We start from the raw sequence: 17,775 nt of genomic DNA on the forward strand, positions 1-17,775 counted from the left end.
TTGACTCCCGATTTGCACTGTAGTACCCTTCCCTGGTGGTCTAGTGGTTAGGATTCGGCGCTCTCACCGCTGCGGCCCGGGTTCGATTCACGGTCAGGGAACTACTCTTTTGCTACATGTTTACTTGTACAACCTGTCACAATGAATATAGAAGGTTATCGCACATATGTACCAGCTCACACTTGAAACCGATTTGCACTGTCTTACCCTTCCCTGGTGGTCTAGTGGTTAGGATTCGGCGCTCTCACCGCCGCGGCCCGGGTTCGATTCCCGGTCAGGGAACTACTCTTTTGCTACATCTTTACTTCTACAACCTGTCACAATGAATATAGAAGGTTATCGCACATATGTACCAGCTCACACTGAGAACCAATTTGCACTGTATTATCCTTCCCTGGTGGTCTAGTGGTTAGGATTCAGTGCTCTCACTGCCGCGGCTTGGGTTTGATTCCCGGTCAGGGAAATAGTCTATGCTCCTTGTTTACTTGTGCAACCTGTCACTATGAATTTAGTAGGTTGTCGCACATATGTACCACTTCAAATTGCAAACCGATTTGCCCTGCAGTGTCCTTCCCAGGTGTTCTAGTGGTGCACCAGACCCTCCTGCAGCAAAGCACCCCCACAACATGATGGTGTTCTTCGGCTTGAAAGCCTCCCCCTTTTCCCTCCAAACATTACAATGGTCATTATGGCCAAACAGTTCGATTTTTGTTTCATCAGACCAGAGGACATTTCTCCAAAAACTAGGATCTTTGTCCCCAAACTGTAGTATGGCTTTTTTTATGGCGGTTTTGGAGCAGTAGCTTCTATCTTGCTGAGCGGCCTCTCGGGGTATGTCGATATAGGACTCGTTTGCCTGTGGATATAGACCATTTTGTACCTGTTTCCTCCAGCATCTTCACAAGGTCCTTTGCTGTTGTTCTGGGATGGATTTGCACTTTTCGACCCAAAGTTTTAATGACTCCAGCCTAAGTGGATGGAAACTTACGACTTCAACTATATGTACCATTTCAAACTGGGAAACGAATTGCACTGTAGTATCCTTCCCTGGTGGTCTAGTGGTTAGGATTCGATTCCCGGTCAGTGAACTGCTCTTTTGCTACATGTTTACGTGTGCAACCTGTCACAATGAATATAGAAGGTTATCGCACATATGTACCAGCTCACACTGGGAACCGATTTGCACTGTAGTACCCTTCCCTGGTGGTCTAGTGGTTAGGATTCGGTGCTCTCACCGCCGTGACCTGGGTTCGATTCCCGTTCAGGGAACTACACTTTTGCTACATGTTTACTTGTGCAACCTGTCACAATGAATATAGAAGGTTATCGCACATATGTACCATCTCACACTGGGAACCGATTTGCACTGCAGTGTCCTTCCCAGGTGTTCTAGTGGTGCACCAGACCCTCCTGCAGCAAAGCACCCCCACAACATGATGGTGTTCTGAGCGGGCTCTCGAGGTATGTCAATATAGGACTCGTTTGCCTGTGGATATAGACCATTTTGTACCTGTTTCCTCCAGCATCTTCACAAGGTCCTTTGCTGTTGTTCTGGGATGGATTTGCACTTTTGTTTCACGTTCATCTCTAGGAGAGAGAACATTCTCCTTCCTGAGCGGTATGACGCCTGCGTTTGTCCCCAAACTGTAGTATGGCTTTTTATGGCGGTTTTGGAGCAGTAGCTTCTTCCTTGCTGAGCGGCCTCACGGGGTATGTCGATATAGGACTCGTTTGCCTGTGGATATAGACCATTTTGTACCTGTTTCCTCCAGCATCTCCACAAGGTCCTTTGCTGTTGTTCTGGGATGGATTTGCACTTTTCGACCCAAAGTACGTTCATCTCTAGGAGAGATAACGCGTCTCCTTCCTGAGCGGTATGACGCCTGCGTCATACCATGCTGTTTATACTTGCGTACTATTGTTTCTACAGATGAGCGAGGTACCTTCAGGCGTTTGGAAATTGCTCCCAAGGAGGAACCAGACTTGTGGAGGTCTACATTTTTTTCTGAGGTTTTGCCTGATTTCCTTTGCTTTTCCCATGGAGTCAAGCAAAGAGGCACTGAGTTTGAAGGTAGGCCTTGAAATACATCTACAGGTACTCCTCCAATTGACTCAAAGGATGTCAATTAGCCTATCAGAAGCTTCTAAAGCCATGACATCATTTTCGGGAATTTTACAAACTGTTTAAAGGCACAGCCAACTCATTGTATGTAAACTTCTGGCCCACTGAATTTGTGATACAGTGAATTATAAGTGAAATAATCCCAATGTAAACAATTGTTGGAAAAATGACTTGTGTCATGCACAAAGTAGATGTCCTAACCGTCTGCCAAAACGATCGTTTGTTAGCAAGAAATGTGGGGAGGGGTTGACAAACAGGTTTTAATGACTCCAGCCAAAGTGGATGGAAACTTACGACTTCAACTATATGTACCATTTCAAACTGGGAAACGAATTACACTGTAGTACCCTTCCCTGGTGGTCTAGTGGTTAGGATTCGGCGCTCTCACCGCCGCGTCCCGGGTTTGATTCCTGGTCAGGGAACTACTCTGTTGCTACATGTTTACTTGTACAACCTGTCACAATGAATATAGGTTATCGCAAATAGGTACCAGCTCACACTGGGAACCGATTTGCACTGTAGTACCCTTCCCTGGTGGTCTAGTGGTTAGGATTCGGCGCTCTCACCGCCGCGGCCCGGGTTCGATTCCAGGTCAGGGAAATAGTCTATTCTCCTTGTTTACTTGTGCAACCTGTCACTATGAATTTAGTAGGTTGTCGCACATATTTTTTTCTTTTGGAAAAGTTTTATTTTCACAATTGCTTTAAAAAAAACAGCTCATACATTAATTTAATAATTTATACACATAAAAACGGCAACAAGGCATAAAACACAGCATTTGAATTTACATTTAAATTTGTTAAAAGTACGTGTTGTTAAAACCAATGACAACAACTATGAATAAAAGTACTTTCTTTGTAAAAAGAAATCTGTAAAAGCCATTTAAAATGTGTACGAAATGATTCAACAAAGATAAAACATTTTTAAGACGTTAGAAACATGTTAAAAAGTCACTTTGTTAAAAGGCTGTCTTCAATCGCTTGTACAGGAGCGGGGTGAGTCCTTATCAAACTCGCCTCATCCTGCTCTCCCGAATAGACCATCGTCCCGTCCTTTGGGGCCCAGAGGAGATCCCTCCCCTAGGCGCATCGCCCTAGGCGCCGCAGCGCTGTCAGGCCGTGGCCGCCGGGACCTAGGGTGTTGTGGGGACCCTTCGCCTGGGGTCGAGGCCCCCTTCCGTTCGTACCACCCCAGAGCTTCCGTGGCTACCATGGCCACTGCCTGGGGGTGGTCTCTACGCTTTTGCTACCAGCAGGTTACGGGAGGACCACAGTGCTTCCTTCAGACACGTGAGGGTGGGCCAGAACTTGGTGAAGGCCTTCGGTGGAATGGGCCTTCGGCCCACCCCGTACAGCACGAGCTGAGGTGTTAGGTCCTCCCCTGCTGGCAGACACGAGGTGATCAGGGGGCCTGCTTCCTTCCACAGGTCCCTGGCGGCTCTGCACTCCCAGAGCATGTGCCTCACCGACTCTTCTTGGCTGCAGCCCGGTCGGGGGCACGCGGATGTCCTCGCCATGCCCCGTGAGTGCATAACGGCCCTGACCGGGAGGATATCGTGGGCGACCATCCAGGACAGGTCCCGATGCCGATTCAGGAGAGCAGGATGGGCCACGTTGCGCCAGACCGTTGTGGGCTCGCCTATAGCGAGCCCGCGCACTGGACATACTGGTTCCCGCTCCTGCACAAGAGAGAGAAGAGAGCGGTGTTTAGTTAAAACCGTGACTGCTTCCTTTTCCAGTTTAAAATGTCTTTAAAAATTCTGGAGCTGGAAGTAGTGGGTGGGGAGCAGGAAAGAGACTGGGGCTCGCAGGTCGACTGGGATCAGCCTCAGTGTCCTGAGGTAAGATCCCAGCCAGAACCGTGCGAGGGCCTGTGTCTTGTTATTGACCGGGGAGGTGGCAAGAGTCAGATGTAATGCTGTGTAGCGGCTGCCCAGGAACAAGTAGAGGTCAGGCAAGCCTTTCCCCCCCCTTGGACCTGGGCCTCTTGACCACCTCCCTCCTCAGCCTCTCCCACTTGCTTCCCCACAGAAAGTAGAAGAGCATCCGCTCCAGGGCTAAAATACTCCTTCGGGGGGGGATAAAAACAGAACTGATTAGTAAAAGCACAGGTAAAATCACAGCTTTGATGATTAAAACCTTGCCCTCAAAAGTCAACTGTCGTAGTCCCCAAAAACCCAGTCTCTGTCTTACTGTCCCGAGGATCCCACTCCAGTTCCCACACTGGGAACCGATTTGCACTGTTGTACCCTTCCCTGGTGGTCTAGTGGTTAGGATTCGGCGCTCTCACCGCCACGTCCAGGTTTTGATTCCCGGTCAGGGAACTACTCTTTTGCTACATGTTTACTTGTACAACCTGTCACAATGAATATAGAAGGTTATTGCACATATGTAGCAGCTCACACTGAGAACCGATTTTCACTGTAGTACCCTTCCCTGGTGGTCTAGTGGTTAGGATTCGGTGCTCTCACCGCCGTGGCCTGGGTTCGATTCCCGGTCAGGGAAATAGTCTATGCTCCTTGTTTACTTCTGCAACCTGTCACAATGAATATAGAAGGTTATCGCACATATGTACCAGCTCACACTGGGAACTGATTTGCACTGCAGTGTCCTTCCCAGGTGTTCTAGTGGTGAACTAGACCCTCCTGCAGCAAAGCACACCCACAACATGATGGTGTTCTTCAGCTTGAAAGCCTCCCCCTTTTCCCTCCAAACATAACAATGGTCATTATGGCCAAACAGTTCGATTTTTGTTTCATCAGACCAGAGGACATTTCTCCAAAAACTAGGATCTTTGTCCCCAAACTGTAGTATGGCTTTTTTATGGCGGTTTTGGAGCAGTAGCTTCTTCCTTGCAGAGCGGCCTCTCGGGGTATGTCGATATAGGACTCGTTTGCCTGTGGATATAGACCATTTTGTACCTGTTTCCTCCAGCATCTTCACAAGGTCCTTTGCTGTTGTTCTGGGATGGATTTGCACTTTTCGACCCAAAGTACGTTCATCTCTAGGAGAGAGAACGCGTCTCCTTCCTGAGCGGTATGACGCCTGCGTCATACCATGGTGTTTATACTTGCGTACTATTGTTTCTACAGATGAGCGAGGTACCTTCAGGCGTTTGGAAATTGCTCCCAAGGAGGATCCAGACTTGTGGAGGTCTACATTTTTTTTCTGAGGTCTTGGCTGATTTCCTTTGCTTTTCCCATGGAGTCAAGCAAAGAGGCACTGAGTTTGAATGTAGGTCTTGGAATACATCTACAGGTACACCTCCAATTGACTCAAAGGATGTCAATTAGCCTATCAGAAGCTTCTAAAGCCATGACATCATTTTCGGGAATTTTACAAACTGTTTAAAGGCACAGCCAACTTATTGTATGTAAACTTCTGGCCCACTGAATTTGTGATACAGTGAATTATAAGTTAAATAATCCCAATGTAAACAATTGTTGGAAAAATGACTTGTGTCATGCACAAAGTAGATGTCCTAAACGTCAGCCAAAACGATCGTTTGTGGTCTAGTGGTTAGGATTCGATTCCCGGTCAGGGAACTGCTCTTTGCTACATGTTTACGTGTGCAACCTGTCACAATGAATATAGAAGGTTATCGCACATATGTACCAGCTCACACTGGGAACCCATTTGCACTGTTGTACCCTTCCCTTGTGGTCGTTTGTTAGCAAGAAATGTGTGGAGGGGTTGACAAACAGGTTTTAATGACTCAAGCCTAAGTGGATGGAAACTTACGACTTCAACTATATGTACCATTTCAAACTGGGAAACGAATTGCACTGTAGTACCCTTCCCTGGTGGTCTAGTGGTTACGATTCGGCGCTCTCAGCGGCCCAGGTTCGACTCCCGATTTCCACTGTAGTACCCTTTCCTGGTGGTTCGACTCCCGATTTGCACTGTAGTACCCTTCCCTGGTGGTCTAGTGGTTAGGATTCGGCGCTCTCACCGCCGCGTCCCGGGTTTGATTCCTGTTCAGGGAACTACTCTTTTGCTACATGTTTACTTGTACAACCTGTCACAATGAATACAGAATGTTATCGCACATATGTACCAGCTCACACTTGGAACCGATTTGCACTGTCGTACCCTTCCCTGGTGGTCTAGTGGTTAGGATTCGGCGCTCTTACCGCCGCGGCCCTGGTTCGATTCCCGGTCAGGTAACTACTCTATTGCTACATGTTTACTTGTACAACCTGTCACAATGAATATAGAAGGTTATCGCACATATGTACCAGCTCACACTTGGAACCGATTTGCATTGTAGTACCCTTCCCTGGTGGTCTAGTGGTTAGGATTCGGTGCTCTCACCGCCGCGGCCCGGGTTCGATCCCCGGTCAGGGAACTACTATTTTGCTACATGTTTACTTGTGCAACCTGTCATAATGAATATAGAAGGTTATCGCACATATGTACCAGCTCACACTTGGAACCGATTCGCACTGTCGTACCCTTCCCTGGTGGTCTAGTGGTTAGGATTCGGCGCTCTCACCGCCGCGGCCCGGGTTCAATTCCCGGTCAGGGAACTACTCTATTGCTACATGTTTACTTGTACAACCTGTCACAATGAATATAGAAGGTTATCGCACATATGTACCAGCTCACACTGGGAACCGATTTGCACTGTAGTACCCTTCCCTGGTGGTCTAGTGGTTAGGATTCGGCGCAAAAACTAGGTTATTGCAAAAACTAGGATCTTTGTCCCCAAACTGTAGTATGGCTTTTTTATGGCGGTATTGGAGCAGTAGCTTCTTCCTTGCTGAGCGGCCTCTCGGGGTATGTCGATATAGGACTCGTTTGCCTGTGGATATAGACCATTTTGTACCTGTTTCCTCCAGCATCTTCACAAGGTCCTTTGCTGTTGTTCAGGGATGGATTTGCACTTTTCGACCCAAAGTACGTTCATCTCTAGGAGAGAGAGAAAGCGTCTCCTTCCTGAGCGGTATGACACCTGCGTCATACCATGGTGTTTATACTTGCGTACTATTGTTTCTACAGATGAGCGAGGTACCTTCAGGCGTTTGGAAATTGCTCCCAAGGAGGAACCAGACTTGTGGAGGTCTACATTTTTTTTCTGAGGTCTTCCTGATTTCCTTTGCTTTTCCCATGGAGTCAAGCAAAGAGGCACTGAGTTTGAAGGTAGGCCTTGAAATACATCTACAGGTACACCTCCAATTGACTCAAAGGATGTCAATTAGCCTATCAGAAGCTTCTAAAGCCATGACATCATTTTCGGGAATTTTACAAACTGTTTAAAGGCACAGCCAACTTAGTGTATGTAAACTTCTGGCCCACTGAATTTGTGATGCAGTGAATTATAAGTGAAATAATCCCTCTGTAAACAATTGTTGGAAAAATTACTTGTGTCATGCACAAAGTAGATGTCCTAACCGTCTGCCAAAACTATCGTTTGTTAGCAAGAAATGTGGGGAGGGTTGACAAACAGGTTTTAATGACTCCAGCCTAAGTGGATGGAAACTTACGACTTCAACTATATGTACCATTTCAAACTGGGAAACGAATTGCACTGTAGTACCCTTCCCTGGTGGTCTAGTGGTTAGGATTCGGCGCTCTCACCGCTGCGTCCCGGGCTCGATTCCCGGTCAGGGAACTACTCTTTTGCTACATGTTTACTTGTACAACCTGTCACAATGAATATACAAGGTTATCGCACATATGTACCAGCACACACTTGGAACCAATTTGCACTGTAATACCCTTCCCTGGTGGTCTAGTGGTTAGGATTCAGTGCTCTCACAGCTGCGGCCCGGGTTCGATTCCCGTTTAGGGAACTACTCTTTTGCTACATGTTTACTTGTACGACCTGTCACAATGAATATAGAAGGTTATTGCACATATGTACCAGCTCACACTGAGAACCGATTTGCACTGTAGTACCCTTCCCTGGTGGTCTAGTGGTTAGGATTTGGCGCTCTCACCGCCGTGGCCCGGGTTCGATTCCCGGTCAGGGAAATAGTCTATGCTCCTTGTTTACTTGTGCAACCTGTCACTATGAATTTAGTAGGTTGTCGCACATATGTACCACTTCAAATTGCAAACCGATTTGCCCTGCAGTGTCCTTCCCTGGTGGTCTAGTGGTTAGGATTCGGCGCTCTCACCGCCGCGGCCCGGGTTCGACTCCCAATTTACACTGTAGTACCCTTCCCTGGTGGTTCGACTCCCAGTTCGACTCCCGATTTGCACTGTCGTACCCTTCCCTGGTTATTTAGTGGTTAGGATTCGGCGCTCTCACCGCCGCGGCCCGGGTTCGACTCCCGATTTCCACTGTAGTACCCTTCCCTGGTGGTTCGACTCCCAGTTCGACTCCCGATTTGCACTGTCATACCCTTCCCTGGTGGTCTAGTGGTTAGGATTCGGCGCCGCGGCCCGGGTTCGACTCCTGATTTCCACTGTAGTACCCTTCCCTGGTAGTTCGACTCCTGATTTGCACTGTAGTACCCTTCCCTGGTGGTCTAGTGGTTAGGATTTGGCGCTCTCACCGCCGAGGCCCGGGATCGACTCCCGGTCAGGGAACTACTGTTTTGCTACATGTTTACTTGTACAACCTGTCACAATGAATATAGAAGGTTATCGCACATATGTACCAGCTCACACTGAGAACCGATTTACATTGTATTATCCTTCCCTGGTGGTCTAGTGGTTAGGATTCAGCGCTCTCACCGCCGCGGCCCGGGTTCGATTCCCGGTCAGGAAAATAGTCTATGCTCCTTGTTCACTTGTGCAACCTGTCACTATGAATTTAGTACGTTGTCGCACATATGTACCACTTCAAATTGCAAACCGATTTGCCCTGCAGTGTCCTTCCCAGGTGTTCTAGTGGTGCACCAGACCCTCCTGCAGCAAAGCAACCCCACAACATGATGGTGTTCTTTGGCTTGAAATCCTCCCCCTTTTCCCTCCAAACATAACAATGGTCATTATGGCCAAACAGTTCGATTTTGTTTCATCAGACCAGAGGACATTTCTCCAAAAACTAGGATCTTTGTCCCCAAACTGTAGTATGGCTTTTTTATGGCGGTTTTGGAGCAGTAGCTTCTTCCTTGCTGAGCGGCCTCTCGGGGTATGTCGATATAGGACTCGTTTGCCTGTGGATATAGACCATTTTGTACCTGTTTCCTCCAGCATCTTCACAAGGTCCTTTGCTGTTGTTCTGGGATGGATTTGCACTTTTCGACCCAAAGTACGTTCATCTCTAGGAGAGAGAACGCGTCTCCTTCCTGAGCGGTATGACGCCTGCGTGGTCCCATGGTGTTTATACTTGCGTACTATTGTTTCTACAGATGAGCTAGGTACCTTCAGGCGTTTGGAAATTGCTCCCAAGGAGGAACCAGACTTGTGGAGGTCTACATTTTTTCTGAGGTCTTGGCTGATTTCCTATGCTTTTCCCATGGAGTCAAGCAAAGAGGCACTGAGTTTGAAGGTAGACCTTGAAATACATCTACAGTTACACCTCCAATTGACTCAAAGGATGTCAATAAGCCTATCAGAAGCTTCTAAAGCCATGACATCATTTTCAGGAATTTTACAAACTGTTTAAAGGCACAGCCAACTTTGTGTATGTAAACTTCTGGCCCACTGAATTTGTGATACAGTGAATTATAAGTGAAATAATCCCTCTGTAAACAATTGTTGGAAAAATTACTTGTGTCATGCACAAAGTAGATGTCCTAACCGACTGCCAAAACTATCGTTTGTTAGCAAGAAATGTGTGGAGGGGTTGACAAACAGGTTTTAATGACTCAAGCCTAAGTGGATGGAAACTTACGACTTCAACTATATGTACCATTTCAAACTGGGAAACGAATTGCACTGTAGTACCCTTCCCTGGTGGTCTAGTGGTTAGGATTCGATTCCCGGTCAGTGAACTGCTCTTTTGCTACATGTTTACGTGTGCAACCTGTCACAATGAATATAGAAGGTTATCGCACATATGTACCAGCTCACACTGGGAACCGATTTGAAATGTTGTACCCTTCCCTGGTGGTCTAGTTGTTCGAATTCGGCGCTGTCACCGCCGCGTCCCGGGTTCGATTCCCGTTCAGGGAACTAATCTTTTGCTACATGTTTACTTGTGTAACCTGTCACAATGAATATAGAAGGTTATCGCACATATGTACCAGCTCACACTGGGAACCGATTTGCACTGTAGTACCCTTCCCTGGTGGTCTAGTGGTTAGGATTCGGAGCTCTCACCACCGTGGCCCGGGTTCGATTCCCGTTCAGGGAACTACTCTTTTGCTACATGTTTACTTGTGCAACCTGTCACAATGAATATAGAAGGTTATCACACATATGTACCAGCTCACACTGGGAACCGATTTGCACTGCAGTGTCCTTCCCAGGTGTTCTAGTGGTGCACCAGACCCTCCTGCAGCAAAGCACCCCCACAACATGATGGTGTTCTGAGCGGCCTCTCGGGGTATGTCGATATAGGACTCGTTTGCCTGTGGATATAGACCATTTTGTACCTGTTTCCTCCAGCATCTTCACAAGGTCCTTTGCTGTTGTTCTGGGATGGATTTGCACTTTTCGACCCAAAGTACATTCATCTACCGCTCCTTCCTGAGCGGTATGACGCCTGTGTCATACCATGGTGTTTATACTTGCGTACTATTGTTTCTACAGATGAGCGAGGTACCTTCAGCCGTTTGGAAATTGCTCCCAAGGAGGAACCAGACTTGTGGAGGTCTACATTTTTTTTCTGAGGTTTTGCCTGATTTCCTTTGCTTTTCCCATGGAGTCAAGCAAAGAGGCACTGAGTTTGAAGGTAGGCCTTGAAATACATCTACAGGTACTCCTCCAATTGACTCAAAGGATGTCAATTAGCCTATCAGAAGCTTCTAAAGCCATGACATCATTTTCGGGAATTTTACAAACTGTTTAAAGGCACAGCCAACTCATTGTATGTAAACTTCTGGCACACTGAATTTGTGATACAGTGAATTATAAGTGAAATAATCCCAATGTAAACAATTGTTGGAAAAATGACTTGTGTCATGCACAAAGTAGATGTCCTAACCGTCTGCCAAAACGATCGTTTGTTAGCAAGAAATGTGGGGAGGGGTTGACAAACAGGTTTTAATGACTCCAGCCTAAGTGGATGGAAACTTACGACTTCAACTATATGTACCATTTCAAACTGGGAAACGAATTGCACTGTAGTACCCTTCCCTGGTGGTCTAGTGGTTAGGATTCGGCGCTCTCACCGCCGCGGCCCGGGTTCGATTCCCGGTCAGGGAACTACTCTTTTGCTACATCTTTACTTGTACAACCTGTCACAATGAATATAGAAGGTTATCGCACATATGTACCAGCTCACACTGAGAACCAATTTGCACTGTATTATCCTTCCCTGGTGGTCTAGTGGTTAGGTTTCGGCGCTCTCACCGCTGCGGCCCGGGTTCGATTCCCGGTCAGGGAAATAGTCTATGCTCCTTGTTTACTTGTGCAACCTGTCACTATGAATTTAGTAGGTTGTCGCACATATGTACCACTTCAAATTGCAAACCGATTTGCCCTGCAGTGTCCTTCCCAGGTGTTCTAGTGGTGCACCAGACCCTCCTGCAGCAAAGCACCCCCACAACATGATGGTGTTCTTCGGCTTGAAAGCCTCCCCCTTTTCCCTCCAAACATAACAATGGTCATTATGGCCAAACAGTTTGATTTTGTTTCATCAGACCAGAGGACATTTCTCCAAAAACTAGGATCTTTGTCCCCAAACTGTAGTATGGCTTTTTTATGGCGGTTTTGGAGCAGTAGCTTCTTCCTTGCTGAGCGGCCTCTCGGGGTATGTCGATATAGGACTCGTTTGCCTGTGGATATAGACCATTTTGTACCTGTTTGCTCCAGCATCTTCACAAGGTCCTTTGCTGTTGTTCTGGGATGGATTTGCACTTTTCGACCCAAAGTACGTTCATCTCTAGGAGAGAGAACGCGTCTCCTTCCTGAGCGGTATGACGCCTGCGTGGTCCCATGGTGTTTATACTTGCGTACTATTGTTTCTACAGATGAGCGAGGTACCTTCAGGCGTTTGGAAATTGCTCCCAAGGAGGAACCAGACTTGTGGAGATCTACATTTTTTCTGAGGTCTTGGCTGATTTCCTTTGCTTTTCCCATGGAGTCAAGCAAAGAGGCACTGAGTTTGAAGGTAGGCCTTGAAATACATCTACAGGTACACCTCCAATTGACTCAAAGGATGTCAATTAGCCTATCAGAAGCTTCTAAAGCCATGACATCATTTTCGGGAATTTTACAAACTGTTTAAAGGCACAGCCAACTTAGTGTATGTAAACTCTGGCCCACTGAATTTGTGATACAGTGAATTATAAGTGAAATAATCCCTCTGTAAACAATTGTTGGAAAAATGACTTGTGTCATGCACAAAGTAGATGTCCTAACCGACTCCCAAAACTATCGTTTGTTAGCACGAAATGTGTGGAGGGGTTGACAAACAGGTTTTAATGACTCCAGCCTAAGTGGATGGAAACTTACGACTTCAACTATATGTACAATTTCAAACTGGGAAACGAATTCCCCTCTAGTACCCTTCCCTGGTGGTCTAGTGGTTAGGATTCGGCCCGCGGCCCGGGTTCGATTCCCGGTCAGGGAACTACTCTTTTGCTACATGTTTACTTGTACAACCTGTCACAATGAATATAGAAGGTTATCGCACATATGTACCAGCTCACACTGAGAACCAATTTCCACTGTATTATCCTTCCCTGGTGGTCTAGTGGTTAGGATTCGGCGCTCTCACCGCTGCGGCCTGGGTTCGACTCACGATTTCCACTGTAGTACCCTTCCCTGGTGGTTCGACTCCCATTTTAACTCCCGATTTGCACTGTAGTACCCTTCCCTGGTGGTCTAGTGGTCTAGTGGTTAGGATTCGGCACTCTCACCGCTGCGGCCCGGGTTCGATTCACGGTCAGGGAACTACTCTTTTGCTACATGTTTACTTGTACAACCTGTCACAATGAATATAGAAGGTTATCGCACATATGTACCAGCTCACACTTGGAACCGATTTGCACTGTCGTACCCTTCCCTGGTGGTCTAGTGGTTAGGATTCGGCGCTCTCACCGCCGCAGCCCGGGTTCGATTCCCGGTCAGGGAACTACTCTTTTGCTACATCTTTACTTCTACAACCTGTCACAATGAATATAGAAGGTTATCGCACATATGTACCAGCTCACACTGAGAACCAATTTGCACTGTATTATCCTTCCCTGGTGGTCTAGTGGTTAGGATTCGGCGCTCTCACTGCCGCGGCTCGGGTTCGATTCCCGGTCAGGGAAATAGTCTATGCTCCTTGTTTACTTGTGCAACCTGTCACTATGAATTTAGTAGGTTGTCGCACATATGTACCACTTCAAATTGCAAACCGATTTGCCCTGCAGTGTCCTTCCCAGGTGTTCTAGTGGTGCACCAGACTCTCCTGCAGCAAAGCACCCCCACAACATGATGGTGTTCTTCGGCTTGAAAGCCTCCCCTTTTCCCTCCAAACATAACAATGGTCATTATGGCCAAACAGTTCGATTTTGTTTCATCAGACCAGAGGACATTTCTCCAAAAACTAGGATCTTTGTCCCCAAACTGTAGTATGGCTTTTTTATGGCGGTTTTGGAGCAGTAGCTTCTATCTTGCTGAGCGGCCTCTCGGGGTATGTCGATATAGGACTCGTTTGCCTGTGGATATAGACCATTTTGTACCTGTTTCCTCCAGCATCTTCACAAGGTCCTTTGCTGTTGTTCTGGGATGGATTTGCACTTTTCGACCCAAAGTTTTAATGACTCCAGCCTAAGTGGATGGAAACTTACGACTTCAACTATATGTACCATTTCAAACTGGGAAACGAATTGCACTGTAGTATCCTTCCCTGGTGGTCTAGTGGTTAGGATTCGATTCCCGGTCAGTGAACTGCTCTTTTGCTACATGTTTACGTGTGCAACCTGTCACAATGAATATAGAAGGTTATCGCACATATGTACCAGCTAACACTGGGAACCGATTTGCACTGTAGTACCCTTCCCTGGTGGTCTAGTGGTTAGGATTCGGTACTCTCACCGCCGTGACCTGGGTTCGATTCCCGTTCAGGGAACTACACTTTTGCTACATGTTTACTTGTGCAACCTGTCACAATGAATATAGAAGGTTATCGCACATATGTACCATCTCACACTGGGAACCGATTTGCACTGCAGTGTCCTTCCCAGGTGTTCTAGTGGTGCACCAGACCCTCCTGCAGCAAAGCACCCCCACAACATGATGGTGTTCTGAGCGGGCTCTCGAGGTATGTCGATATAGGACTCGTTTGCCTGTGGATATAGACCATTTTGTACCTGTTTCCTCCAGCATCTTCACAAGGTCCTTTGCTGTTGTTCTGGGATGGATTTGCACTTTTCGACCCAAAGTACGTTCATCTCTAGGAGAGAGAACGCGTCTCCTTCCTGAGCGGTATGACGCCTGCGTTTGTCCCCAAACTGTAGTATGGCTTTTTTATGGCGGTTTTGGAGCAGTAGCTTCTTCCTTGCTGAGCGGCCTCTCGGGGTATGTCGATATAGGACTCGTTTGCCTGTGGATGTAGACCATTTTGTACCTGTTTCCTCCAGCATCTTCACAAGGTCCTTTGCTGTTGTTCTGGGATGGATTTGCACTTTTCGACCCAAAGTTTTAATGACTCCAGCCTAAGTGGATGGAAACTTACGACTTCAACTATATGTACCATTTCAAACTGGGAAACGAATTGCACTGTAGTATCCTTCCCTGGTGGTCTAGTGGTTAGGATTCGATTCCCGGTCAGTGAACTGCTCTTTTGCTACATGTTTACGTGTGCAACCTGTCACAATGAATATAGAAGGTTATCGCACATATGTACCAGCTCACACTGGGAACCAATTTACACTGTAGTACCCTTCCCTGGTGGTCTAGTGGTTAGGATTCGGCGCTCTCACCGCCGCGACCCGGGTTCGATTCCCATTCAGGGAACTATGCTTTTGCTACATGTTTACTTGTGCAACCTGTCACAATGAATATAGAAGGTTATCGCACATATGTACCATCTCACACTGGGAACCGATTTGCACTGCAGTGTCCTTCCCAGGTGTTCTAGTGGTGCACCAGACCCTCCTGCAGCAAAGCACCCCCACAACATGATGGTGTTCTGAGCGGGCTCTCGAGGTATGTCGATATAGGACTCGTTTGCCTGTGGATATAGACCATTTTGTACCTGTTTCCTCCAGCATCTTCACAAGGTCCTTTGCTGTTGTTCTGGGATGGATTTGCACTTTTCGACCCAAAGTACGTTCATCTCTAGGAGAGAGAACGCGTCTCCTTCCTGAGCGGTATGACGCCTGCGCCATACCATGGTGTTTATACTTGCGTACTATTGTTTCTACAGATGAGCGAGGTACCTTCAGGCGTTTGGAAATTGCTCCCAAGGAGGAACCAGACTTGTGGAGGTCTACATTTTTTTCGATTTTTGTTTCATCAGACCAGAGGACATTTCTCCAAAAACTAGGATCTTTGTCCCCAAACTGTAGTATGGCTTTTTTATGGCGGTTTTGGAGCAGTAGCTTCTTCCTTGCAGAGCGGCCTCTCGGGGTATGCCGATATAGGACTCGTTTGCCTGTGGATATAGACCATTTTGTACCTGTTTCCTCCAGCATCTTCACAAGGTCCTTTGCTGTTGTTCTGGGATGGATTTGCACTTTTCGACCCAAAGTACGTTCATCTCTAGAGAGAGAACGCGTCTCCTTCCTGAGCGGTATGACGCCTGCGTGGTCCCATGGTGTTTATACTTGCGTACTATTGTTTCTACAGATACATTTACATTTACATTTAAGTCATTTAGCAGACGCTCTTATCCAGAGCGACTTACAAATTGGTGCATTCACCTTATGACATCCAGTGGAACAGCAACTTTACAATAGTGCATCTAAATCTTTTAGGGGGGGGTGAGAAGGATTACTTATCCTATCCTAGGTATTCCTTAAAGAGGTGGGGTTTCAGGTGTCTCCGGAAAGTGGTGATTGACTCCGCTGTCCAGATGAGCGAGGTACCTTCAGGCGTTTGGAAATTGCTCCCAAGGAGAAACCAGACTTGTGGAGGTCTACATTTTTTTCTGAGGTCTTGGCTGATTTCCTTTGCTTTTCCCGTGGAGTCAAGCAAAGAGGCACTGAGTTTGAAGGTAGGCCTTGAAATACATCTACAGGTACACCTCCAATTGACTCAAAGGATGTCAATTAGCCTATCAGAAGCTTCTAAAGCCATGGCATCATTTTCGGGAATTTTACAAACTGTTTAAAGGCACAGCCAACTTAGTGTATGTAAACTTCTGGCCCACTGAATTTGTGATACAGTGAATTATAAGTGAAATAATCCCTCTGTAAACAATTGTTGGAAAAATGACTTGTGTCATGCACAAAGTAGATGTCCTAACCGTCTGCCAAAACGATCGTTTGTTAGCAAGAAATGTGGGGAGGGGTTGACAAACAGGTTTTAATGACTCCAGCCTAAGTGGATGGAAACTTACGACTTCAACTATATGTACCATTTCAAACTGGGACACGAATTACACTGTAGTACCCTTCCCTGGTGTTCTAGTGGTTAGGATTCTGCGCTCTCACCGCCGCGTCCCGGGTTTGATTCCTGGTCAGGGAACTACTCTTTTGCTACATGTTTACTTGAACAACCTTTCACAATGATTACAGGTTATCGCACATATGTACCAGCTCACACTTGGAACCGATTTGCACTGTTGTACCCTTCCCTGGTGGTCTAGTGGTTAGGATTCGGCGCTCTCACCGCCGCGGCCCGGGTTTGATTCCCGGTCAGGGAAATAGTCTATGCTCCTTGTTTACTTGTGCAACCTGTCACTATGAATTTAGTAGGTTGTCGCACATATGTACCACTTCAAATTGCAAACCGATTTGCCCTGCTGTGTCCTTCCCAGGTGTTCTAGTGGTGCACCAGACCCTCCTGCAGCAAAGCAACCCCACAACATTATGGTGTTCTTCGGCTTGAAATCCTCCCCTTTTTCCCTCCAAACATAACAATGGTCATTATGGCCAAACAGTTCGATTTTTGTTTCATCAGACCAGAGGACATTTCTCCAAAAACTAGGATCTTTGTCCCCAAACTGTAGTATGGCTTTTTATGGCGGTTTTGGAGCAGTAGCTTCTTCCTTGCTGAGCGGCCTCTCGGGGTATGTCGATATAGGACTCGTTTGCCTGTGGATATAGACCATTTTGTACCTGTTTCCTCCAGCATCTTCACAAGGTCCTTTGCTGTTGTTCTGGGATGGATTTGCACTTTTCGACCCAAAGTACGTTCATCTCTAGGAGAGAGAACGCGTCTCCTTCCTGAGCGGTATGACGCCTGCGTCATACCATGGTGTTTATACTTGCGTACTATTGTTTCTACAGATGAGCGTGGTACCTTCAGGCGTTTGGAAATTGCTCCCAAGGAGGAACCAGACTTGTGGAGGTCTACATTGTTTTTCTGAGGTCTTCCCTGATTTCCTTTGCTTTTCCCATGGAGTCAAGCAAAGAGGCACTGAGTTTGAAGGGAGGCCTTGAAATACATCTACAGGTACACCTCCAATTGACTCAAAGGATGTCAATTAGCCTATCA

General features: G+C 47.0%; 3 non-coding genes across 3 annotated transcripts; all 3 read left to right on the top strand.

Annotated features, from left to right (window-relative positions):
* Positions 1–210: 210 nt before the first annotated feature.
* Positions 211–282, top strand: trnae-cuc. Its single transcript has one exon. It is a non-coding gene; the product is annotated as a tRNA-Glu (tRNA).
* A 7,743-nt stretch (positions 283–8,025) lies between these two features.
* On the top strand, positions 8,026–8,097 carry trnae-cuc. The gene has a single exon. It is a non-coding gene; the product is annotated as a tRNA-Glu (tRNA).
* Positions 8,098–11,313: 3,216 nt separating this feature from the next.
* On the top strand, positions 11,314–11,385 carry trnae-cuc. The gene has a single exon. It is a non-coding gene; the product is annotated as a tRNA-Glu (tRNA).
* The last annotated feature ends 6,390 nt before the right edge of the window (positions 11,386–17,775 follow it).

The sequence above is a fragment of the Oncorhynchus gorbuscha genome, unplaced genomic scaffold, assembly GCF_021184085.1.
Source record: "Oncorhynchus gorbuscha isolate QuinsamMale2020 ecotype Even-year unplaced genomic scaffold, OgorEven_v1.0 Un_scaffold_1286, whole genome shotgun sequence".
NCBI classification, from domain to species: domain Eukaryota; kingdom Metazoa; phylum Chordata; class Actinopteri; order Salmoniformes; family Salmonidae; genus Oncorhynchus; species Oncorhynchus gorbuscha.